The 25343-nt window shown below is 47.5% G+C and overlaps 1 protein-coding gene across 1 annotated transcript in view; it reads right to left on the bottom strand.

Annotated features, from left to right (window-relative positions):
- Positions 1-25343, bottom strand: part of RNASET2 (ribonuclease T2) — a 422090-nt gene that overhangs the window by 176921 nt on the left and 219826 nt on the right. The gene's annotated exons all lie outside the window — the stretch shown is intronic.

The raw sequence follows: 25343 nt of genomic DNA, 5'->3' as shown, positions 1-25343 counted from the left end.
GTAGTAAATTAAAATATACATTTCTTCAACAAAAATGTTGTTTTAGCCACAATTTTTTATTTTCACAAGGGTAAAAGGAAAAAATAAACCATACAATTTGTTGTTCAATTTCTCCTGAGTATGCTGATACACCATATGTGTTAGAAAACTACTGTTTGTGTGCACAGAAGGGTTCGGAAGGAAAGGCGCTCCATGTGATCTTTTGAAAGCAAAATCGTCTGGAATCGATAGCAGATGCGATGTTGTGTTTGCAGAGTCTCTAATGTACCTAGTTTTGCATGACTTGAGCCCTACCTCTAGTAGCCTGTTTTGAACTGTTCTTGCCGTGAACATCACCCCAGCTGCAATTTGCCATTGCCATTCCTTTTGTAGGTCACTGTCATGGCCAACCCAATCTCCAGACCTGAACCCCATTGAAAACTTCTGGAATATAATCAAGAGGAAGATGGATAGTTACAAGCCATCAAAAAAAGAAGAACTGCTTCAGCTGTGATTAAAAATCATAGTTATTTCACAAAATATTGATTTCTGAACCCTTCCTGTGTTAAAACATTAGCATTGTTGATTCTAAACGATTATGAACTTTATTTGCATTATTTGAGGTCTGAAAGCAATGAATTTTTTTTGTTATTTTGACCATTTCTCATTTTCAAAAAATAAATACAAAATTCATTGCTTGGAAATTCAGAGACATGTTGTCAGTAGTTTAGAGAGTAAAAAAACAATTTACATTTTACTCAAAAGTACACTTCTAAACAGAAAAAAAAAGAAAAACTGACAAATTTGCGGTGGTCTCAATTTTTGTTAGAGCTGTGTTTAGTAGCGTGCTTATCAGAAAACCAGCCCATTTCCGAACTATCAACATTAACTGAACTGCGTCTAAATCTTGCGTCTATAACGTTGCAATCAGTAAAACTCCACTGCAATGGAAATATCACATTATTGAGTCTACAGAATGGTACAGCATGCAATCAGTTACCTCATGTGCAGTGTGATGCCCAGGAAACCACGACGCATGTTTCGGGTTCTTTCCCAGAAGAAGGCTTTCCATTTGAAATGTGCGTCAAAGTTTCCTTGGCATCACACAGCACAAGAAGTAACTGACTGTATGATGTACCATTCTATAGACTCACTAATGTGATTTTTCTAGAAAAATAAGAGGAAAAGGAGGGGTTTCTACTAGTAAGGCCACAAAGTGGTCAAAAATAATACACAGTATATCAACCTCTTACGACAAATCCAATGAAATTTTATTATCACAATATTACAGCCATAAGAGGAGAAAATTCATTTAATGGTACGAATGTATGTAGGTATAATAGACAAACAGTCTAAAACGAAAAAATGACAAGAACCAGGAAATGTCGGGCAGTGCACATAAAAATATCAGTAGGAGACAGTCTACTTTTTGGCCAATAAATACACTATCTAGCAATAGTAAATGAATATTGCTCCTCAAGTGAATGGTGAGGGTCACTGAAAAATCCGAAGGTAAATAAATCACCATAGATGGAAATGCTCAAGCTATATTGCATGGGTACAAATCACAAGAATTTATGTGAAAAGAATTTCCTGAGCAAGTCACAATCAGAGATCAGTGACCCAAACCATAACCCGAGGGGGAAGAGTTAAAGCAATCCACTTGCTGCGCTCCCCGAGGAAGGTCACGAAACGTGCGCGTCGGAGCACGCCACGTCGGGCAGATAGCACATATGGGTAAGTGTTTCACTTTTGATATGGCTCTTTAATTTTAAATTCCGATGGTTGTCTTTCCTGAGGTGTTTCATATTTGAGCCGTTAAAAGTGAAACTGAGCACATCGCTCTTTATAGACGCACATTATCAGCAGGTTTTTGCTGATTGGCATTGCTGGTATTTACCTTCTATCTCATCTAGCATTACCCCCCTTAGATAGGGTTTGGCTGTTTTTCAGCCTTAAGCTGGTGTCACACATAACGACGACGACGTCGCTGCTACGTCACCATTTTCTGTGACGTTGCAGCGACGTCCCGTCGCTGTCGCTGTGTGTGACATCCAGCAACGACCTGGCCCCTGCTGTGAGGTCGCCGGTCGTTGCTGAATGTCCAGCTTCATTTTTTGGTCGTCACTCTCCCGCTGTGACACACACATCGCTGTGTGTGACAGCGAGAGAGCGACGAAATGAAGCGATCAGGAGCCGGCACTGGCAGCTGCAGTAAGCTGTAACCAGCGTAAACATCGGGTAACCAAGGGAAGACCTTTCCCTGGTTACCCGATGTTTACGCTGGTTACCAGCCTCCGCTCTTGCTGCCAGTGCCGGCTCCTGCACTGTGACATGTGGCTGCAGTATGCATCGGGTAATTAACCCGATGTATACTGTAGCAAGGAGAGCAAGGAGCCAGCGCTAAGCAGTGTGCGCGGCTCCCTGCTCTCTGCACTGTGACATGTAGCTGCAGCACACATCGGGTTAATTAACCCGATGTGTACTGTACCTAGGAGAGCAAGGAGCCAGCGCTAAGCGCGGCTCCCTGCTCTCTGCACATGTAGCACAGCGACGTTATGATCGCTGCTTCTGCTGTGTTTGACAGCTAAGCAGCGATCATAACAGCGACTTACAAGGTCGCTGTTACGTCACTGAAAATGGTGACGTAACAGCGACGTCGTTGTCGCTTAGTGTGACACCAGCTTTAACACTATTCATTTGTAAGTGGATTGCTTTAACTCTTCCCCCTCAGGTTATGGTTTGGGCCACTGATCTGATTGTGACTTGCTCAGGAAATTCTTTTCACATAAATTCTTGTGATTTGTACCCATGCAATATAGCTTGAGCATTTCCATCTATGATGATTTATTTACCTTCGGATTTTTCAGTGACCCTCACCATTCACTTGAGGAGCAATATTCATTTACTATTGCTAGATATTGTCTACTTTTTGGCCAATAAATACACTGTATCCTACTGATATTTCTTTACCGTTGTACCACTTTTTATGTGCACTGCCCGACATTTCCTGGTTCTTGGCATTTTCTGTTTTTAGCCTGTTTGTCTATTATACCTACATACATTCGTACCATTAAATGAATTTTCTCCTCTTATGGCTGTAATATTGTGATAATAAAATTTCATTGGATTTGTCTTAAGAGGTTGATTTACTGTATATTATTTTGACCACTTTGTGGCCTCACTAGTAGAAACCCCTCCTTTTCCTCTTGTTTTTCTACATGTTCATTATGGGACACCAATAATTAAAGGATAAAATCCATACCACATTAGATTACTAGTAAATATTAAATATAAGGTCAATAATATATGATCAATAATAGTATTATCAGAATGTGGGGATATAGGATCAATGGGACCATTCGGATTAAATACTGAACCAAAAAAGAAAGAAAACCGAACTAGAAGGTCACTTGATAGTATATCTTTATTAGTATAAAAAAATTGTATACATAAAAAACACAGGGCTGTTGACTGGATAAAACGGCAGCAAAAACCTGCATATCATATAATAATAATAATAATCATAACAGTAGTGTAAGAGGGCAAAGGATAGTGTAAGGGAATTCAGAGACAATGAATAAAATAAATATAAATAAATATAAATAGTGTAAATAAATAAATAAATAATTATGAACACAGCTAAGGTGTCAGGTGCTAAGGGTTGTGGCAACAGTTATGCCGCAGTAATGGAATATAATCAGCAGAAGATTCAGCTGATGCCACCCAACAAAATCGTCATACTTGAATTCCACAAATCACTAGACCGATGGCCTAAAGAACGCAGGTAAATGTAAAGGGAGGAGGGGGGAGACGGCTCTAAATAGTATCGACTATTCCCCCTGAGGAAGTCGCTACGAAACGTGCGCGCGTCGGGGCAGGCGTCGCATACCTGGAGGAGGCTGTGCTCTGTGGCCATAGGTGACTATATCGCTATCTAGTGCTTTACTTTGCCGATTCTGTCATTTTTATTGTGCCGATTCTGACACTCTTCTAATTTAACTTAACCTAAATTACATGTCTTTTCCCTACTGGCCGATACTATTTAGAGCCGTCTCCCCCCTCCTCCCTTTACATTTACCTGCGTTCTTTAGGCCATCGGTCTAGTGATTTGTGGAATTCAAGTATGACGATTTTGTTGGGTGGCATCAGCTGACTCTTCTGCTGATTATATTCCATTACTGCGGCATAACTGTTGCCACAACCCTTAGCACCTGACACCTTAGCTGTGTTCATAATTATTTATTTACACTATTTATATTTATTTTTATTCATTGTCTCTGAATTCCCTTACACTATCCTTTGCCCTATTACACTACTGTTATGATTATTATTATTATTATATGATATGCAGGTTTTTGACGCCGTTTTTTCCAGTCAACAGTCCTGTGTTTTTTATGTATACAATTTTTTTATACTAATAAAGATATACTATTAAGTGACCTTCTAGTTCGGTTTTCTTTCTTTTTTGGTTCAATGTTCATTATGGGGTCTAGTGACTTTAGACATTAATCATGATTGGCCCAAACGTCCCTACTCTTGTTATATAATGTGATATTTCTATTGCAATTGAGTATTACTCATTGCAATGTGTTAGATCCCTTAAGATTTAGATATGTAATTCAGTTAATGTTAATAGTTTGGACATGTGCTGGTTTTCTCTGATAAGCACATGCTAGTGCTATTATATCTATATCTATCTATATCTATCTATATCTATCTCTATCTATCTATATCTATCTCTATCTATCTCTATCTATCTCTATCTATCTCTATCTATCTCTATCTATCTCTATCTATCTCTATCTATCTCTATCTATCTATCTATCTCTATCTATCTATCTATATCTATCTATCTATCTATATCTATCTATCTATCTATATCTATCTCTATCTATCTCTATCTATCTATCTCTATCTATCTATCTCTATCTATCTATCTCTATCTATCTATCTCTATCTATCTATCTCTATCTATCTATCTCTATCTATCTATCTCTATCTATCTATCTCTATCTATCTCTATCTATCTATCTCTATCTATCTCTATCTATCTCTATCTATCTCTATCTATCTCTATCTATCTCTATCTATCTCTATCTATCTATCTCTATCTATCTCTATCTATCTCTATCTATCTCTATCTATCTCTATCTATCTCTATCTCTCTCTCTCTATCTCTCTCTCTCTATCTATCTCTATCTATCTATCTCTATCTATCTATCTCTATCTATATCTATCTATCTATATCTATCTATATCTATCTATATATCAAATCAAATCAAATCAAATCAAATAAGCTTTATTGGCAGGACCAAATACAAATTAGTTTTGCCAAAGCAAGTGTACATTAGGGACTGGGGCTGTGGGGATGGTGGGTGGGGACTGTAGGAAGGATGGATGGGGCACATCCAAGGTGGGGACTGTGGGGGCACTTCTAGGATGGGGGCTATGGAAGTCCATGGCTTATGATGGGGCATATCCAGGGTGGGGACTGTAGTAACGGTGGTTGGGGCATATCCATGGTGGGGTCTGGGGGGGCCACATCTGGGATGGGGGGCTATGGAAGTCCATGACTTATCATAGTTCTCTTTCTCGAAGTCTATGACATTCGCTCATATACCGCGCTGCTATTTCCACTGCGCTCTCTTCTTCCCCCAGCAGGATATATATTTTCTCTTCCTCCTTCATGGAGCTGAAATCCGGGAAGAGATGGGAGAGTCTCCTGAAGTGAGTGTCCCTCACTGCTGAGTACTTGGTGCAGTGTAGCAGGAAGTGGGTTTCATCCTCCAGGGCCTCCAGGTCACAGTGTTGGCACAGTCTGTCCTCCCTGGGCTTGTAGCTCTGCTTGTGTCGGCCGGATTCGATGGCTAGACTGTGGGCAGAGTCTATATCGGCTCAGGGTCCTGCGGTCTCTTGGATCCGGGAGTGTCTCCAGATATGGGGCTAGTCTGTAGTCTCTCTGTAGTCTCTGGTACGTGGTCAGTTTCTGTGAGGTGTTGATGTCGGTCCTCCAGTCACTGACATACCTCTCCTGGCCCTCGTCTACCATCTTCCTGATTCTGGTTCTTGTCAGGCTGCTGTGATTGGTTATTTTGTCCAGTTGGGTTTGGGAGAGCTGTGCCAGGGGTCCTGGTTCATCTGGCCCACGTATATGTATCAGAGCTTTGTGGTGATGGGAGCTTGGATTGCTACTCTGTAGGTGAGCCTGAAATGATAGTGACCTCTTCAGAGCTGCTAGGTGTAGAGGGAATCTGCCCAGCTCGGCCCGACAGGCGCTGTTGGAGGTGCTTCGATGGACCTGGAGAAGGTGCTTACAGAATTCCAGGTGGAATATTTCTGTTGGGCTGGAATCCCACCTTGACCAATCTGGGTAAGTGTGAGGGCCCCAGACTTCGCTGCCGTACAGGAGGATTGGGGCAATGATGGAATCGAAGATTTTTAGCCAGACCCTCACTGGTGGCTTCAGATGATACAATTTCCTTCGGATGGCATAAAAGGTTTTGCAGGCTTTGTTTTTCAGGGTCTCTATGGCTTGTTTGAAGCTCCCTGATTGGTGAATTTCCAGGCCCAAGTAGGTATATTTGTCTGTTCCTGTTAGAGTGCAGCCGTTTACGACAAATGAAGGATGCTGGTCAAATCTTCTTTTTCTCTTCTGGAACACCATGATGTTGGTTTTCTTTAGATTGATCGGTAGTGCCCATGTGGAGCTGAATTTCTCCAAGATCTGTAGGTTGTCTTGGAGACCTTTCTCGGTTGGTGACACCAGCAGTAGGTCATCTGCATAGAGCAAGAATTTCACCTGGGCGTCATGGAGTGTGAGACCTGGAGCAGGTGAAGATTCTAGAGCAGTAGCCAGCTATCTATCTATATCTAGCTATCTATATCTATATCTCTATCTATCTATATCTCTATCTATCTATCTCTATATCTATCTATATCTCTATCTCTCTATCTATCTCTATCTATCTATCTCTATCTATCTATCTCTATCTATCTATCTCTATCTATCTATCTCTATCTATCTCTATCTATCTAGCAAATCAAATCAAATCAAATCAAATAGGCTTTATTGGCAGGACCAAAAAACTATTAGCATTGCCAAAGCAAAAAAGAAGTGTGAAAGGGGAGTGGGTTAGGGTTGTGGGGATGGGGTGTTGGGGCCACAATTTAGGGAGTGATGGCCCATTTGGAGGTCTTTAGTACCCCTCATCTTATGACAAGTGGAGACATATTGGGCGGCGATCTCCACCATTGATTCCTCTTCCCCCAGTAGGATGCGGAGTTTCCTCTCCTCGTCCATGGATGGAAAGTCCGGGATATGAGCGGTAAGTTTCTGGAAGTGGGAGGCCCTCACTGCTGAGTATTTGTCACAGTGCAGCAGGAAATGCGCCTCGTCCTCCAGAGCCCCCTGCTGGCAGTGCTGGCACAGTCTGTTCTCCCGCGGCTTGTATGTCTGTCTGTGCCGCCCTGTTTCCACCTCTAGGCTGTGGGCACTCAGTCGGTACAGGCTAAGTGTCTGCCTGTCTTTGGGGTGGCGTAACCTTTGCAGATATGGGGCCAGAGTGTAGTCCCTCCGCAGTGACCGGTAGATGGTGAGTTTCTGGGCGTTCTCTAATTCACTCTTCCAGACCTCTATGTATTGCATCTTGCAGCTCTCTGAGACCTCTTTTATTTGGCCTTTTGTCAGGGTGCGTTGCTGACTTTGGCTGTACTGGCTGCCGGGGTTCCTGGCTTGCTCTGGGCTCCGGCTCAGCAGGGCTTTATGATGGTAGGAGCTGGGGTTGCTGTTCTGTATGTGTGCCTGGTGTGATAGTGCCCGCTTGTGTATATTGAGCCATAAAGGGAATCGGCTCAGCTCTGCCCGACAGGCTATGTTTGAGGTGCTGCGATGGACTTGGAGGAGATATTTGCAGAACTCCAGATGGAAGACTTCAGTTGGGCTGGAATCCCACTTTGTTTGGTCTGGATAGGTCACTGGGCCCCATACCTCGCTGCCATACAGTAGTATAGGGGTGATGACGCTGTCGAATATCTTGAGCCAGACTCTCACCGGTGGTTTGAGGTGGTACAGTTGTCTTCTGATAGCATAAAAGGTTCTGCATGCTTTCCCTTTCAGGGTCTCTGCTGCTTACTTAAGGCTCCCAGTTTGGCTTAGCTCCAGACCGAGGTAGGTATAGCTGCTGGTCTTCTCCAGCGTGGTGCCATTTAGTGTGAGGGAGGGAGTAGAGGTTTCGTTATACTTCCTCTTCTGAAACACCATGACTTTGGTCTTCTTTTGGTTGATGGGCAAAGCCCATGTGGTGCTGAATGTTTCTAGCACAGCCAGACTATCTTTGAGGCCTTTCTCGGATGGGGAAAGCAGCAGGAGGTCATCTGCGTACAGCAGGAACTTCACCTCTTGGTCATGCAAGCTGACACCTGGGGCGGGGGAGGATTCCAAGGCTGAGGCCAGTCCATTTATGTAGATATTGAATAGAGTTGGGCTCAGGCTGCAGCCCTGTCTTACCCCGCGGCACTGCCGGAAGAAGGCCGTCCTCTTTCCATTAACCTTCACACTGCACCGGTTCTCAGAGTATGAGCTCTTTATCACGTCGTAGGTTTTGCCACCTATTCCACTCTCCAGGAGTTTAAGAAGCAGGCCTGGGTGCCACACTGAGTCAAAGGCCTTCTTGAAGTCCACAAAACATGCAAATATTTTCCCCTGTTTTTTGTCGTGGACGTGGGTCTTGATGAGGCTTTGCAGGGTGTAAATGTGGTCCGTGGTGCGATGGTTTGGCATGAACCCAGCTTGGCTTCTGCTGAGGGTGTCCCGCTGGGTGAGGAAGGTGATGATCCTTTTATTAATAATGCTGTTAAACAGTTTTCCCAGAATGCTGTTAACACAGATCCCTCTGTAGTTTGCTGGATCATATCTGTCTCCATCCTTGTAGATGGGCGTTATGAGACCTTGATTCCAGCTCTTTGGGAAGTAGCCGCCACTCAGGACATGGGTGAATAGTTTAGCCAGTGCTGCATGAATATCTTGGGAACTGTATTTGATCATCTCTGGCAGGATGCCGTCACTGCCCGCGGCCTTCTTGCATTTCATAAATTTGATTCTGTCTTTTATTTCCAGCACACTGATTGGTATGTCCAGAGGATTTTGGAAGTCTTTGATTGTTTCCTCCATGTCCCTGAGTTTAGTGGTTAGGTGCTCCTGTTCTGGAGTTAGGTCTTCTTCTGGTATATTCTTGTAGAGGCCTTTAAAGTAGCTGTGCCAGATGTTGCCATTTTGGATGTGGAAGGTGCTATGCTTGGACTTCGTGCCAATTTGACTCCCAGTTTTCCAGAATGAGTTGTCCTGGAGGGAGTCCTCAAGCTTCTGTAGTTCTTGGGAGATGTGCCTCTTTTTTTTCTCCTTGAGAATGCGCTTGTATTGCCTCTGTAGGGTGTCATAAGCTGCTCTTAGGTCCCTGTTTTTGGGGTCTCTGTGTTTTTGGTTTGAGGCTACCCTTAGGGAGTTGCGCAGTGACTTGCATTCTTTGTCAAACCATTTTTGGCCTTGTTTGTTTGAAGGTTTCTTGGGGTTGGTCTTTCTGACGCCTGCTAACTCTGCCATGGTATATAGGATGTTGTTAAAGTCATTCACTGCCCGGTTGACTCCTTGCTGGTTTGATGTATAGCGTCTTGTGTTGAAATTTACAAGTAGCTCTTGGATCTCGGTTCTGTTGCTCATGTTGGTGTATTCAGTGGATAACTGTTTAGGCCATTTGTAGGATGGTGTCAGGTTGTGGAGACCGGTCAGGTGGGGCTTATCTGTGTATTGCTTGTCCGTTGATCTCATGTACAGCAGTGTCTGGTTGTGGTCTGACAGGTGAGTTTCGGGGGTAACTATGAAGGCATTTATTTTTGCTGGGTCCATGTCTGTTATTGCATAATCCACCACACTGCTGCCAATGTGGGAGTTTAGTGTAAATCTCCCTAATGAGTCCCCCCTGATGCGCCCATTTACTATATATAACCCCAAGCTCCGACACAGGTTCAACAGGGTTCTGCCGCTTTTATTCACCACTCTGTCAAAGCTGTTTCTTGCTGTCTGTACTGAGTCACTGTAGAAGGGCCCCTCTCCCATTACATATGTATTTCCGTCAGGTGACAGGTAGTCCGTCTCTGTACCTGTCCTGGCATTGAGGTCTCCGCAGATGAGAACTCTGCCCTTGGACTGGAATTGGGCTACCTCCCTCTGTAGGTCCTCATAGATGTCCGGCTTATAGTATGGGGATTCTGATGGAGGGATGTAGGCTGCGCAGAGGTAGATGTCCTGCTGAGAGGTGAGAATGGAGCTGCCTATTCTCATCCAGATATAGCTTTCTCCTCTTTTTACTGCCTTGATGTGATCTTTAATCTCTTCCTTGTACCATATTAGTATTCCCCCTGAACAGCGGCCCTGTATGGTGTTCTTGTTTTTCTGGGCAGAGACAGAAAATTCCCTATATCCTATGGGTGCCAGGGATTCCTTCTCTGTCTGTACCCATGTCTCCAGGAGGATCTGGATGTCTATCTATCTCTATCTATCTATATCTATCTATCTCTATCTACCTATATCTATCTACCTATATCTATCTACCTATATCTATCTACCTATATCTATCTACCTATATCTATCTATATCTATATCTATCTTTATCTATCTCTATCTATCTATATATATATATATATATCCATAGTCCGTTCATTTAATGTTTTTCAGGGACATCGAGTGATTTGTTTGTACAGATTATTATTATGCTATGAATATGTATGCATGCCGTGAACAGCCGTTCAAGGGTGAATATGTCTGCACTTGATGCCAGCATGTTGTATTTTCTGGAAGCCCAGGTAACGGATTTAAATATGCAGCTTGAAACACTTAGGAGCATTGCAAACCTGGAGAGAGTGCGAGGTTTTGCAGAGAAGTGCAGGGATTGCAGGTAAGTGCATAGTTTAACCACAATCTCATAGTTGTGATAACTGTGTAATTGTTTAATTTCATTAGGGAATTGTGTGTCTGTTTGTGATACTGTGAAAGAAAAAAAAAAAGTGTTGTCTTGTGATTTAATTAGTAGTAGTAGCCACACCTGTTTCAATAATCTACTGGTAGTTCTTGTGGAACTGCATATTCCAGCCAAAGCAAGCGAGGGTTGCTGAGTGTGCGAGGTTCTGCAGAGAAGTGCGGGGATTGCAGGTAAGGGCATAGTTTAAAGGGGTGGTTCACCCATTTTTTTTTTTTCCCCCAATGATTCTCACTTACCATTATATGCATCTTCTGCATTGGCTTCTGTTTCCATTTCTGGCACTGAGCGGCGCTATCCTGCACGCTCAGTGCCAGTCACATGACCCCCTGGAGCTGTGGCCGCCAGTATCCTCTGACGTCCCGGCATTTCCGGGCTCTCAAACTGGACGGGTACGTCACAGGATGCCGGCGCCACTCACAGTGATTGACTGGGCTGTGGGCGGTGACTACCTGACGTCACAGCTCAGCATCGAGGGGAGGAGCCGGAGGATGCCAGTGTGTGAAGCGGTGAAGGCAGAGCGCGCGCTACCAGCATTCAGCTGTGGGAGGTATGGGGCGCCAGTGTGGAGTACAGGGGGGGTTTCTCCAACTGAAATCCCCCCTGTCACGCAAGTATGTGATCACACTGTCCACCCGCCCGCTGTGCTCAGCTGTCAGGAGAGCGGGCGGTGTCAGCAGTGGGATCATATACTCCCACCAGCAGCACAGGTGACCGGACGCGGAGTGAGTGTGTATGTGTATGTCATACTCACCTGTCTGCAGGGTCCGGGTGCCATGCTTGCTTCCAGCCCCTGTCCCGGTCCCGCCGCTCTGGCTGTGTGCAGTCTCCCCGGGGCAGGACCTTGCTTGCAGGACCTGGCGGTGGATCACCTGATGCAGTCACCTGACGCATCAGCTGATCGTAGTCTCGCCGGCTTTTTTGTGTCCGGCCGGCTATCAGCTGATCCTGCCGTCAGGGGACTTCATCAGCTGATTACCGGCAGCTCCTGCAGCGATGGGACAGGATCATACTCCTGTCCAATCGATCGCTCCAGGAGCTGCCGGTAATCACCACAGCACATAAGTGAGTATGTATTTTTTTTTTTTTTTGGCACTGATGCATCAGCTGATTGTATAATCGGCTTTTATACAATCAGCTGATGTGTGATGTGATTCAGGCACTTGATCCTGACACATCATCTGATTGCTTTGCCTTCCAGCAAACCGATCAGATGATATTGGATCCGGATTGGACGGCGCGGGACCCTAACCCAGGATTACTGCGGAGGGGGGTTTATTTCAATAAAGATGGAGTCACTAATTGTGTTGTGTTTTATTTCTAATAAAAATATTTTTCTGTGTGTTGTTTTTTTTTTTTTTTTATCATTACTAGAAATTCATGGTGGCCATGTCTAATATTGGCGTGACACCATGAATTTCGGGCTTAGGGCTAGCTGATAATATACAGCTAGCCCTAACTCCATTATTACCCGGCTAGCCACCCGGCATCAGGGCAGCTGGAAGAGTTGGATACAGCGCCAGAAGATGGCGCTTCTATGAAAGCGCCATTTTCTGGGGTGGTTGCGGACTGCAATTCGCAGTGGGGGTGCCCAGAAAGCTTGAGCACCCTTCACTGTGGATTCCATTCCCCAGCTGCCTAGTTGTACCCGGCTGGACACCAAAATTAGGCGAAGCCCACGTCATTTTTTTTTAAAATTATTTCATGAAATTCATGAAATAATTAAAAAAAAAAAAAAGGGCTTCTCTATATTTTTGGTTCCCAGCCGGGTACAAATAGGCAGCTGGGGGTTGGGGGCAGCCCGTACCTGCCTGCTGTACCCGGCTAGCATACAAAATATGGCGAAGCCCACGTAATTTTTTTTTTCTCTTTTTTGGCAAAAAACTGCATACAGTCCGGGATGGAGTATGCTGAGCCTTGTAGTTCTGCAGCTGCTGTCTGCTCTCCTGCATACACTAGTGAATGGAGGATGCTGAGCCTTGTAGTTCTGCAGCTGCTGGCTGTCCTTTCTGAGGGGGCGGTTCGTGCGGCGTCACACGGCAGCCGTCCAATAGAAGCGGAGGGGCAAAGAGCAGCCGTATGAAAGTCACGCCCACCTCGTTACCAGAGGACGCAGGGACGGTGTTGTTCGTCGGTCCCGGGGTGTCACACGTAGCGATGGAACGACAGGAACGACGAACAACCAAATGAGCAACGATATTTGGAAAATGAACGACGTGTCAACAAATCAATCAATGATTTGGTGAGTATTTGGGATCGTTAGCGGTCGCTTGTAAGTGTCACACGCAACGACGTTGCTAACGAGGCCGGATGTGTGTCACAAATTCCGTGACCCCAGTGATATCTCGTTAGTGATGTCGCTGCGTGTAAAGCGGCCTTAAGTCAGGGCTCCTACAGAGGTATATATAGGTGGTGGTGATCAGAATAGAAAAGGCACACAAAGAAAAAGGGAATGATGGGCACACCGGGCTGTATGTAGGGTGTTCTGTGTACACGAGCCTAAGGGTATGTGCCCATGATCAGGGTTCAGGGCGCTGAAGTTTCTCACTTGTGTTCTCCCTACGGAGGACACAGGCGAATGCGCGATAAACAACTGACATGCTGCAGTCTGGAAAGACGCACCGCAGATCAGGGTTTGCTGCGGAAAAAACAAGCACAGCGGACACAGGATTTCTAGAAATCCCTCCACTGTGCTTGTACTGTACAATGCAGCGTTTTGGACACAGCTGAAGAATGCCGCATCCAAAACGCTGCAAACACTGATCGTGGGCACGCACCAGCAGACATTCAACTTCTCCCACACAAATGAAAAGCAGAAACCTTGTAGCACCTGCACTTATTGGAAGATAACGCATAAATATCGCTACTATCCGTCATGACGTCATTTAAGTGGCCGTTGGATCATTCGGCCAAAAGCAATCATTCTGGATTCCCCCATACATAGTAACACTTAGACAGGCCAACATGCCGAATACTATTTTTTTTCTCCCTTCTCCCACATGTTACATTGTGGGCAGATCCAGCAAGTTTTGACAACTTTAATGTTTTTGGGGACCTTCGCTAATAGTATACAAACACTGAACAATAAAAAATAAATCTTTATTTTTATATAGCGCTAACATATTCCGCAGCGCTTTACATACATCAGGAACACTGTCCCCATTGGGGCTCACAATCTAAATTCCCTATCTGTATGTTTTTTGGAACAATCCTCTACTGACCACTTCTATAATCCAGCATCAAATACAGCTGACCGGGGCCACATGAAATATTCTACATTACTGGACATTTTAAGAACTGGACTTCCTTCACCAAAAAAAATTAAAAATTGCTAGTAATGATCTGTTCACATGGTATTTGATGAGGATTTTCAGCGGGAATGTGATGGCTTAGGCTGCTTTCATACATCCGGTTTTTGCAGTGTGGCTCAAAAACCTATGCAACGGATGCGGCGAAAAAAACGGATCTGTTGCATACGTTTTTCCATGCGGCCTGTCCGTTTGACGGATGTGGCTTGATACTGAGCATGCGCAGAGCAAAAAAAAAAAACGCATTCGGCCGCCGGATGCAGTTTTTGCCGCAGGACGCCGCATCTGGCGTCCATAGGCTTGCATTGTAAATCGCGCCGGATCTGGCGTCATGCGTTTTTTTCGCCGCACAAAAAAAACGTGCCAGGCAACGTTCCATCCGACCGCCGCATGGGCTCAATATGCCGCATTCGGCAAAAAATGGACGCAACGCAAGGCCATGCGGCACAATACGGCGCTAATGTAAGTCTATGCGGAGAAAAACGCAACTGGCGGCAAAAAAAAAGGTTGCGTTTTTTCTGCAAAGCGCCGTATTGTGCCGCTCAGCAAAAAACTGATGTGTTTTCAGCTTTAGCAGATACCAGACTACGGCCATGTTCCAGTAAGTTTTTTCCAGCAGGTGTCTGCACTAAAATACCCCATAGTTATCGGCTTCAGAGGATTTTCCGTTGTTGGGAGAGGAGAGGGTGTTATTAAAAATATGCAATTTGCATACATGCAATCACGTGGTCACTTCACTTTAGCGGTTCACGCTCTATCAAAATGTAGTTTGTGGCCAGATATAGTGTATTCATAATGTGGATGAAACTTAGAAAAAAGCAGACTTGCAGTAGCATAACAGGTTCATTACTGTAACGTCAAATACTCACTTGGTGTATTGTGAGTGCTGTGAGGACAGACAAGTACGTAGTCAAATGAAGTGACTATTGGCTTGTCCAGCATTTCTCTGTTTTCCTTTGTCTGTTTTAGTTTTGGGGTATTCCCATCACCAAGATCCTATCTCAATATGTATGAGGTGTTATAATAATAATATTAGCAAATATATGCAATTTGAAACGTAGTATACATCTCATGATTAGCCATGTATCTTACCTGATGTGGAAGTGATTAACTCTAAGGTATCCATGGTTACAACCAATCATATAGTGAAAGTTGATACTGTTCGTTGCCATTGATGCCTAGGCCGTTGGAATGCCCCTGCCCATGAGGTAAGTGACATGGCTTATCACGAGAGCTACACTACATTTATAATGCGATATATTTGCTAATATTCTTATTATTACATCTACTACATAGTAGTAGTGGATCTTGGACATGGGAATACCCCTTTAACTGTTAATAATGTTATCTGTTTAATAATATTTTTTTTTTAGTTGACATTGATTAAAACAGTTAATATTTTCATACACAGGTATAATTAAAAAGTCCAGTCAAGTACATATCATATTTTTCATTTATTTTATGCAGCAGAAATCACAGAGTGGTGCAGTTAGTGACATGTATCATCCGGTCACCTGCACAACAAGTCCCAGAGTGGAGGCAGTGACATGTAGCATCCGGTCACCTGCACAACAAGTCCCTGAGTGGAGACAGTGACATGCTTTGCTCTGACACATAGTGTGCTGCATGTCACTATCTGTCTCCACTCTGGGACTTGTTGTGCAGGTGACCGGATGATGCATGGCACTATCTGTCTCCACTGTGGGACTTGTGCAGGTGACCAGATGATACATGTCAATAACTGCCCCACTCTGAGACTTGTTCAGGTGAGAGTGTATACAGTTGGAACAATGCAGCAGAAGTCACTGAGTGGAGCAAGTTAGTGACATGTATCATCCGGTCACCTGCACAACAAGTCCCTGAGTGGAGACAGTGACATGCTCTGCTCTGACACATAGTGTGCTGCATGTCACTATCTGTCTCCCCTCTGGGACTTGTTGTGCAGGTGACCGGATGCTACATGTCACTAACTGTATCCACTCTGGGACTTGTGCAGGTGACCGGATGCTAAATGTCACTATCTGTCTCCACTCTGTGATTTCTGCTGCATAGTACCAACTGTATACACTCTCACCTGCAGAACAAGTACCACAGTGGAGACAGTTAGTGACATGTAGCATCCGTTCACCTGCACAACAAGTCCCAGAGTGGATACAGTGACATGCAGCACACTATGTGTCAGGGCACAGCATGTCACCAACTTGCTCTGCTCTGTCACCTGCGGTGCAGCATGTCACGTTTTTGCTGCGATTTGGTGCGTTTTTTGCTGCGTTTTTAATCAGTGCACAATGCCATTAAAGATTGTTGATGAAAAAAAAAAAAAGGTCTGATGTCATTTCCTTATTCAAAATGTTCATTGTATGCAGGAGAGCAGACAGCAGCTGCAGAACTACAAGGCTCAGCATCCTCCATTCACTAGTGTATGCAGGTGAGCAGACAGCAGCTGCAGAACTACAAGGCTCAGAATCCTCCATTCACTAGTGTATGCAGGAGAGCAGACAGCAGCTGCAGAACTACAAGGCTCAGCATCCTCCATTCACTAGTGTATGCAGGAGAGCAGACAGCAGCTGCAGAACTACAAGGCTCAGCATCCTCCATTCACTAGTGTATGCAGTAGAGCAGAAAGCAGCTGCAGAACTACAAGGCTCAGCATCCTCCATTCACTAGTGTATGCAGGAGAGCAGACAGCAGCTGCAGAACTACAAGGCTCAGCATCCTCCATTCACTAGTGTATGCAGGAGAGCAGATAGCAGCTGCAGAACTACAAGGCTCAGCATCCTCCATTCACTAGTGTATGCAGGAGAGCAGATAGCAGCTGCAGGACTACAAGGCTCAGCATCCTCCATTCACTAGTGTATGCAGGAGAGCAGACAGCAGCTGCAGGACTACAAGGCTCAGCATCCTTCATTCACTAGTGTATGCAGGAGAGCAGACAGCAGGTGCAGGACTACAAGGCTCAGCATCCTCCATTCACTAGTGTATGCAGGAGAGCAGACAGCAGCTGCAGAACTACAAGGCTCAGCATCCTCCATCCAGGACTGTATGCAGTTTTTTACCCAAAAAGAAAAAAAAAATGACATGGGCTTCGCCCTATTTTTGTATGCTAGCCGGGTACAGCAGGCAGGTACGGGCTGCCCCCAACCCCCAGCTGCCTATTTGTACCCGGCTGGGAACCAAAAATATAGAGAAGCCCTTTTTTTTTTTTAATTATTTCATGAATTTCATGAAATAATTTTAAAAATAAATGACGTGAGCTTCGCCTAATTTTGGTGTCCAGCCGGGTACAACTAGGCAGCTGGGGATTGGAATCCACAGTGAAGGGTGCCCAAGCTTTCTGGGCACCCCCACTGCGAATTGCAGTCCGCAGCCACCCGAGAAAATGGCGCTTTCATAGAAGCGCCCTCTTCTGGCGCTGTATCCAACTCTTCCAGCTGCCCTGAAGCCGGGTGGCTAGCCGGGTAATAATGGAGTTAGGGCTAGCTGTATATTATCAGCTAGCCCTAAGCCCGAAATTCATGGTGTCACACCAATATTAGACATGGCCACCATGAATTTCTAGTAATGATAAAAAAAAAAAAAAAACACAACACACAGAAAAATATTTTTATTAGAAATAAAACACAACACAATTAGTGACTCCATCTTTATTGAAATAAACCCCCCTCCGCAGTAATCCTGGGTTAGGGTCCCGCGCCGTCCAATCCGGATCCAATATCATCTGATCGGTTTGCTGGAAGGCAAAGCGATCAGATGATGTGTCAGGATCAAGTGCCTGAATCACATCACACATCAGCTGATTGTATAAAAGCCGATTATACAATCAGCTGATGCATCAGTGCCAAAAAAAAAAAAATACATACTCACTTATGTGCTGTGGTGATTACCGGCAGCTCCTGGAGCGATCGATTGGACAGGAGTATGATCCCGTCCGATCGCTGCAGCAGCTGCCGGTAATCAGCTGATGAAGTCCCCTGACGGCAGGATCAGCTGATAGCCGGCCGGGCGCGAAAAAGCCGGCGAGACTACGATCAGCTGATGCGTCAGGTGACTGCATCAGGTGATCCACGGCCAGGTCCTGCAAGCTTCGTGCGTGCCCCGGGGAGACTGCACACAGCCAGAGCGGCGGGACCGGGACAGGGGCTGGAAGCAGGCATGGCACCGGGACCCTGCAGACAGGTGAGTATGACATACACATACACATACACACTCACACACTGTATATGTACACACACACTGTATATACACACACACACTGTATATTCACACACACACTGTATATTCACACACACACACACACACACACTGTATATACACACACACACACACACTGTATATACGCGCGCACACACTTTCTTCCCCTGGCTGTGCAGAGCTGCTTGTGTGGCGCCCCTGACCTGGTCAGGCACCACTGAGTACTGCACCCATGCTGGGGACAGTACAATACAGGTAATCCAGATGGCTGACTGGGGTGTGGAACACAGGCGCATAGTGATCAGGCCTCACACATGTACCTAAGAGAGGACCCCTGGGGAACCCAGGAGGGGGCAGAGCCTACGCCTTCACTGGAATAGTGGAGGGGGTGAGAGCTTCCATCTCCTCTCAAGGGGTGTGGTAAGAGAGTCTGGTTGCTAGGTGGCGTAGGCAGACACAAATGGGGAAGGAAAGAGAGATAGGAGGAGTTAGTTAGAGCTTGGAGCTCGGACTGAGGAGATGTCAGCAGAAAGAGTAGAGATGGAAGAACCCACCAGTGAGTCAGTTAGGGCAGAACTCCATAGGGCTCAGTGAGGAGCAGACCTGTGGGGCTGTTGCTGTCTAACAGCGCCCGCGCAGTGGCTACAGACGGGGGAGAACGGTCAACTAGGAGTGCTGCCTGAAAGCCAGCTTCAGCTAGAGAGTGCACGGAGTGGGAAGTAAGGAGACTTCTAGAGAGCACCAGGCCCAACCGGGCGGCAGATCCCGAAGCGAAGATAGATCCAGCTTTCTTCTGCTAAACCTGCCGGTGTGGGGCTCTTAAAGCCCACACCACAACACTACAAAAGCCGCAGCCACGTAACCACAAGTTTGGGCCCATAGGTCATAGGAGGCAAGAGGCTGGAGTGGCCTGGTCCGGGGAACAAGCATACGGCGAACGAAGGGGAGAGAGGCTGCAGCATCTTCCCTGGGTGACCCCCATAGGGACTCAAAGTCGGGGTCACCCCAAACCACCAAGGGCTAAGGAAGGCGAGTCAGTAGTCACCCTCATAAAGTCAGCCTGAAGGATACCTGGTTCCCACCTGGTTCATCTCAGCTACGCCCGGGTTACTCACCCTGCCACCTGAAGTGAGTAAAAACCCTGAAAGACATCCTGCCTGTGTGGTCATTCTGCGACTTGTGGTACTACAAACCTACACAGGGCCCTGGGGCTTGCCTCACTCTCAGGAGGCTACTACATCTAACTGCACACACCATCAGCCCCAGGCGACCCTCAACCTGCAGTGGCGGTCCCTACTGGCCGCAATACTGAGAGTGGCGTCACGATCAAAACAGAAGATTTCCTACCAGTGACGGAGATCCAGCAACGTGGAGTCCCTGAAGGTAACGCACCGACACCGACACACCACCTGTGGGGCTTCACATCTGGCGTCACGAACAGGATAAGGACTAGACCTGTCCAGACAGGTGACCATGTGCCTGGGCGGTCCGCTTGAAAAATTGGAAGCGCCGCCATATTGCCACCATGAAAAGCGCGCTGAAAAACAACAGCAGCCCGCGCTGGAAGAAGTTACCGCCCACGAAGGGGCGTGGCTACCCAGAGATCCCCTGCAGAGTTCTGACCTTGCCAGCTATGAGAGTGGAAGCGTCGAGAAACGGCGGAGCAGAAGGGGAGCCACAAGCCTGCTGCTGGGAGAGGAGCTGCTGAAAGAGGCAGAACAGAAGCTGGACAGCTTGCTACAGGAGGCAGCGACGAGGCCACCGCTGGGAGATCGTGCGGAAGACGGCGCAGAAGGAATGGCGTCTGACAGCAGGAACCCAGAACCAGGCTCCGCTGCCTGGTGGTATCGGGAGCTGGCCCAGTTCTGTGATCGACTGGAGACCCGGGTCATAGAGCAGGTCAGAGAAGAGTACGCGGAGTTCCTGGGGATGGCTGCGGCGGTGCGGACCTACGAGGAGGGAGCCGCGCGACGCATGTCAGACCGAGCGGCGACGACGCAGACCCCGATGCTGCCACCGGTGGGTGAGTCAAGTGATGCCCCGGCCAGCGCGAGTGCCCCGACCCCTGCAGCCACGCCCGCGGTCCCCGAAGAGGCGCCCGGCGCGGCGATGCTGGACCAGGCCGCAGCCACGCTAGAAGCAGCCCGCCAAGCCCAGGCCGCTGCAGCGATGCCCCGCCTGTCCCGCAGGGCTCCGACCACCACGGCAGTGCTCATCCGTGCTGCAGGTGTGACGCTGACCCAGGCTGCCACCCTGCTGAACCCAGCCCGCCAAGACTCCAACGCAGCAGCGACGCTCGTCCGCGCCGCAGGTGATATGCTGAACCAGGCCGCAGCCCCGCCGGGTGCGGCCCGCCAAGCTCCGACCACCGCAGCGATGCCCTGCCCGGCCCGCACAGACCAGGCCGCCGCAGCGATGCCCTGCCCGGCCCGCACAGACCAGGCCGCCGCAGCGATGCCCTGCCCGGCCCGCACAGACCAGGCCGCCGCCATACAGGGCGCGGCCCGCCAAGATAAAAGAGACATACCATTTACCCCGGCCTGCAAGGCCAGAGCTGATACCGCTCCCCAATCCACGGAGGTCTCTGATAGGAAGCCCACGCTGGAGGAAGAATACTGGCAGATGAGGGCTGACATGGAGGCCAAGTTTCCCCAGTGGTTGGTGGATCTGTACCTGCGCCCCCCATGCACCCCTGAGGAGATTCAGGCAACCCCTGCAGCCGCGCCGGAGAGTCCCCCGCCCGGGCCAGCAGAAGAAAGTCCATCCCCAGTCCTGCCACCAGAGGAGTGCCAGGAAGAACTAAGGGGGAGAGGAGGCCAGGAAGCAGAAGGGCTAACTCCGACGCCAGCCGCAGCAGACCCCTACCCAGAGCCGGAGATGCTGCCCTATTCCCGCTGGGAGGAGGAAGACTTGACACCGTCAGCAGACGAAGATCAGCCCAAAGACCTCACCTGGGAGCCTGCAGGCATGAACCCAGCCCGCAAGACACGGCGCAGCAGATCAAAGCGTCCTCCGACACCACAGTCCCCAGAACAGAAAGAGGTTACAGCCAGAGATCTGGAGGAGAAAAGGTGCCTAAGAAGGTCCAAAGCCCAGGCTAGAGGACCCCTTTACAGAGGAATAGTAGAGGACTTCAACCTGAAAAGTGGATACGGCTTCATTGTAGTGAAAGGAATAAAAGAGGGCATATTTGTTAACAGGAGAGATGTTCAAGCCCACCTGCCCAGAGGACATTCCGGCAGAAATTTGAAAATTGGAGAAGCAGTACAGTTCACTCTGCATGAAGGTGAAAGGGGATTGTATGCGCTCGATGTAGCACCATGTCCAAGACAAGAAAGACAAGAAAGACAAGAAAGACAAGAAAGACAAGAAAGACAAGAAAGACAAGAAAGACAAGAAAGACAAGAAAGAAAAGACAGAGATAAAGAAACAGATACAGAAAAAGAAACAGACGAAGACCAAGAAAGGAAAGACACAGAACCTATAGATGAGGCAACCACAGATGAAGAAAGAGACAAAGAGCAGGAAAGTCACAGGTGCCAGTGCCCAACGTGCCCTCGCCCTAGTGAAAAAGAGGAGTAAAGTAAAGGAAAGTACAGAAAAGAAGTACAGAAGTTAAAGTTTTGAAAGTTTTGTTTTGCAACGTTTAAGCATGTGCCCACAAAAACTATTGTGAGAACTAAACTTTAAGGCTATGAACTTGCTATAGCCACAAACTCTCGCAGTGTAAATAGTTACACCAGTGGCACCACCACCAGGGCCAGCCTGTTTAGGGGCTTGGCTCGTCTGCAACCAGGGGGGCCCGTCCGTAGAAAAGGGCCTTGGCTCACCTGCGACCAGAGAGCACGCCTGTTTATGGGGCCTTGGCTCACCACCACAAAGAGGGTACCTGGTCAGCACCAACTGTGGAGGCCGCCTCTGAATCCTGCCAGAAGAGGCTGAAGGCGCGGATCCACCAGGCCAGGTATACCCTGAAACCACCAACCCATGTAAGCCGCCTCTACATCCTGCCAGAAGTGGCTGAAGTCGCGGCCAACGTGAGAGGGTTTTGGGTGGGTTAACGGACTTGTGGGTGGAGGGTGGTGATGTCTGATACCTGGTGCTTTTAAAAATGTTTTACATGTTTTAATGTTTTATGCATTTTAAAATGTTGTCTTGCAGCCCGAGGACGTGCTGGTGATAACTAAGGGGGAATGTGGCGCCCCTGACCTGGTCAGGCACCACTGAGTACTGCACCCATGCTGGGGACAGTACAATACAGGTAATCCAGATGGCTGACTGGGGTGTGGAACACAGGCGCATAGTGATCAGGCCTCACACATGTACCTAAGAGAGGACCCCTGGGGAACCCAGGAGGGGGCAGAGCCTACGCCTTCACTGGAATAGTGGAGGGGGTGAGAGCTTCCATCTCCTCTCAAGGGGTGTGGTAAGAGAGTCTGGTTGCTAGGTGGCGTAGGCAGACACAAATGGGGAAGGAAAGAGAGATAGGAGGAGTTAGTTAGAGCTTGGAGCTCGGACTGAGGAGATGTCAGCAGAAAGAGTAGAGATGGAAGAACCCACCAGTGAGTCAGTTAGGGCAGAACTCCATAGGGCTCAGTGAGGAGCAGACCTGTGGGGCTGTTGCTGTCTAACAGCGCCCGCGCAGTGGCTACAGACGGGGGAGAACGGTCAACTAGGAGTGCTGCCTGAAAGCCAGCTTCAGCTAGAGAGTGCACGGAGTGGGAAGTAAGGAGACTTCTAGAGAGCACCAGGCCCAACCGGGCGGCAGATCCCGAAGCGAAGATAGATCCAGCTTTCTTCTGCTAAACCTGCCGGTGTGGGGCTCTTAAAGCCCACACCACAACACTACAAAAGCCGCAGCCACGTAACCACAAGTTTGGGCCCATAGGTCATAGGAGGCAAGAGGCTGGAGTGGCCTGGTCCGGGGAACAAGCATACGGCGAACGAAGGGGAGAGAGGCTGCAGCATCTTCCCTGGGTGACCCCCATAGGGACTCAAAGTCGGGGTCACCCCAAACCACCAAGGGCTAAGGAAGGCGAGTCAGTAGTCACCCTCATAAAGTCAGCCTGAAGGATACCTGGTTCCCACCTGGTTCATCTCAGCTACGCCCGGGTTACTCACCCTGCCACCTGAAGTGAGTAAAAACCCTGAAAGACATCCTGCCTGTGTGGTCATTCTGCGACTTGTGGTACTACAAACCTACACAGGGCCCTGGGGCTTGCCTCACTCTCAGGAGGCTACTACATCTAACTGCACACACCATCAGCCCCAGGCGACCCTCAACCTGCAGTGGCGGTCCCTACTGGCCGCAATACTGAGAGTGGCGTCACGATCAAAACAGAAGATTTCCTACCAGTGACGGAGATCCAGCAACGTGGAGTCCCTGAAGGTAACGCACCGACACCGACACACCACCTGTGGGGCTTCACACTTGCTGTCTCTATGTAATTGATCTCAGTGCACATCCACAGGGAAGAGGCAGGGAGGAGGGTTTGGGTGGGAGCAGAGTGGGTGTATTAGACACAACGGGTGTGTTAGATAAGCTAGACACCGCCCTAGAGCCACAAAGAATTCTGGGACTTGTAGGAACTGAACACAGGAAGTCAGAGGAGAGATTAACCCCATCAGAGCTGGAGCCAGCAATGAGTATGTGCTGCTAGTGCACAATGAAAGGTAATTTTGCTGAAAAAACATAATAGATGTGTTGAGGGGCACATATTAGCAAGATTTATCAGAAAAAAAAAAAAAATCAGTTTTGGTAACTGGACAACTTCTTTAAGCACAATCTAATAGTTTGACACAAGCGCATAGTTTGAAGTAATCCATATAAGTTTCCCATTGTTTTTTCTTTGTTTTTCTAGCTTTATCTGTACTGTTTACCCCATTTAATAGGGGCTCCATGGACAGTGCTACCACGTGTGTATCTTGTGAGATGTATGCATGCCTTGAACAGCCGTTTGAGGGTGAATATGTCTGCAATAAATGACAGCATGTTGCATATTTGGAAGCCCAGGTAACTAATCTAAATATGCAGCTTGCAACACTCCGCAGCATTGCAAACCTGAAGAGGAGTTTAGAGCTCACTGAGCCTTCTCTGGCTGGGGCCAGTACTATGGAGGAGGGTGGAGGTAGGGAAGCTCAGGACCCAAAGGTAGATAGCTGCGTAACTGTTAGAAGAAGAGGTATGGGGAAAAGTGTCAAGGAGCCTAGTCCTGATCTGGCACAACCTAGTAAATATGCCTGTTTGTCTGATATTAGGAATGCAGGTCCAGGACCACTACAGCAGGATGTTGCTCCTAGCAACCAGGAATACGACTGCTGTAGGAAGGAGGGAAATAGGAGTGCAAGAACGGCCAGACAGATGTTGGTTGTAGGGGACTCTATAATTAGGCAGACAGACAGGGTCATCTGTTGCCGAGACCGTGAATACCGAACAGTGTGTTGTCTTCCGGGTGTTTGAGTTCAGCATATTGCGGATCGGATAGTCAGATTGCTGCGTGAGGCTGGAGAAAGCCCATCGGTCATGGTGCACATTGGTACTAATAACAAAGTTAGAGGCAGGTAAAAGGTCCTTAAAAATGATTACAGGGAACTAAGAGGGAAGCTGAAGTCCAGGACCTCCAAGGTGGTGTTTTCAGAAATACTACCGGTGCCATGAGCGTTACTAGAAAGACAGAGGGAGCTTAGGGAGATAAATATGTGGCTTAGAAATTAGGAAGGAAGGGTTCGGGTTCATGGAGAACTGGGCCGACTTCTCAGTCGGCTACAGGCTCCACGGTAGGGACGGGCTGCACCTCAATGGGGAGGGTGCAGCTGTGCTGGGGGAGAAAAT

This window comes from Anomaloglossus baeobatrachus, chromosome 3, assembly GCF_048569485.1.
Source record: "Anomaloglossus baeobatrachus isolate aAnoBae1 chromosome 3, aAnoBae1.hap1, whole genome shotgun sequence".
Taxonomy (NCBI): domain Eukaryota; kingdom Metazoa; phylum Chordata; class Amphibia; order Anura; family Aromobatidae; genus Anomaloglossus; species Anomaloglossus baeobatrachus.
This window is presented reverse-complemented; position numbering and strand designations above follow the sequence as displayed.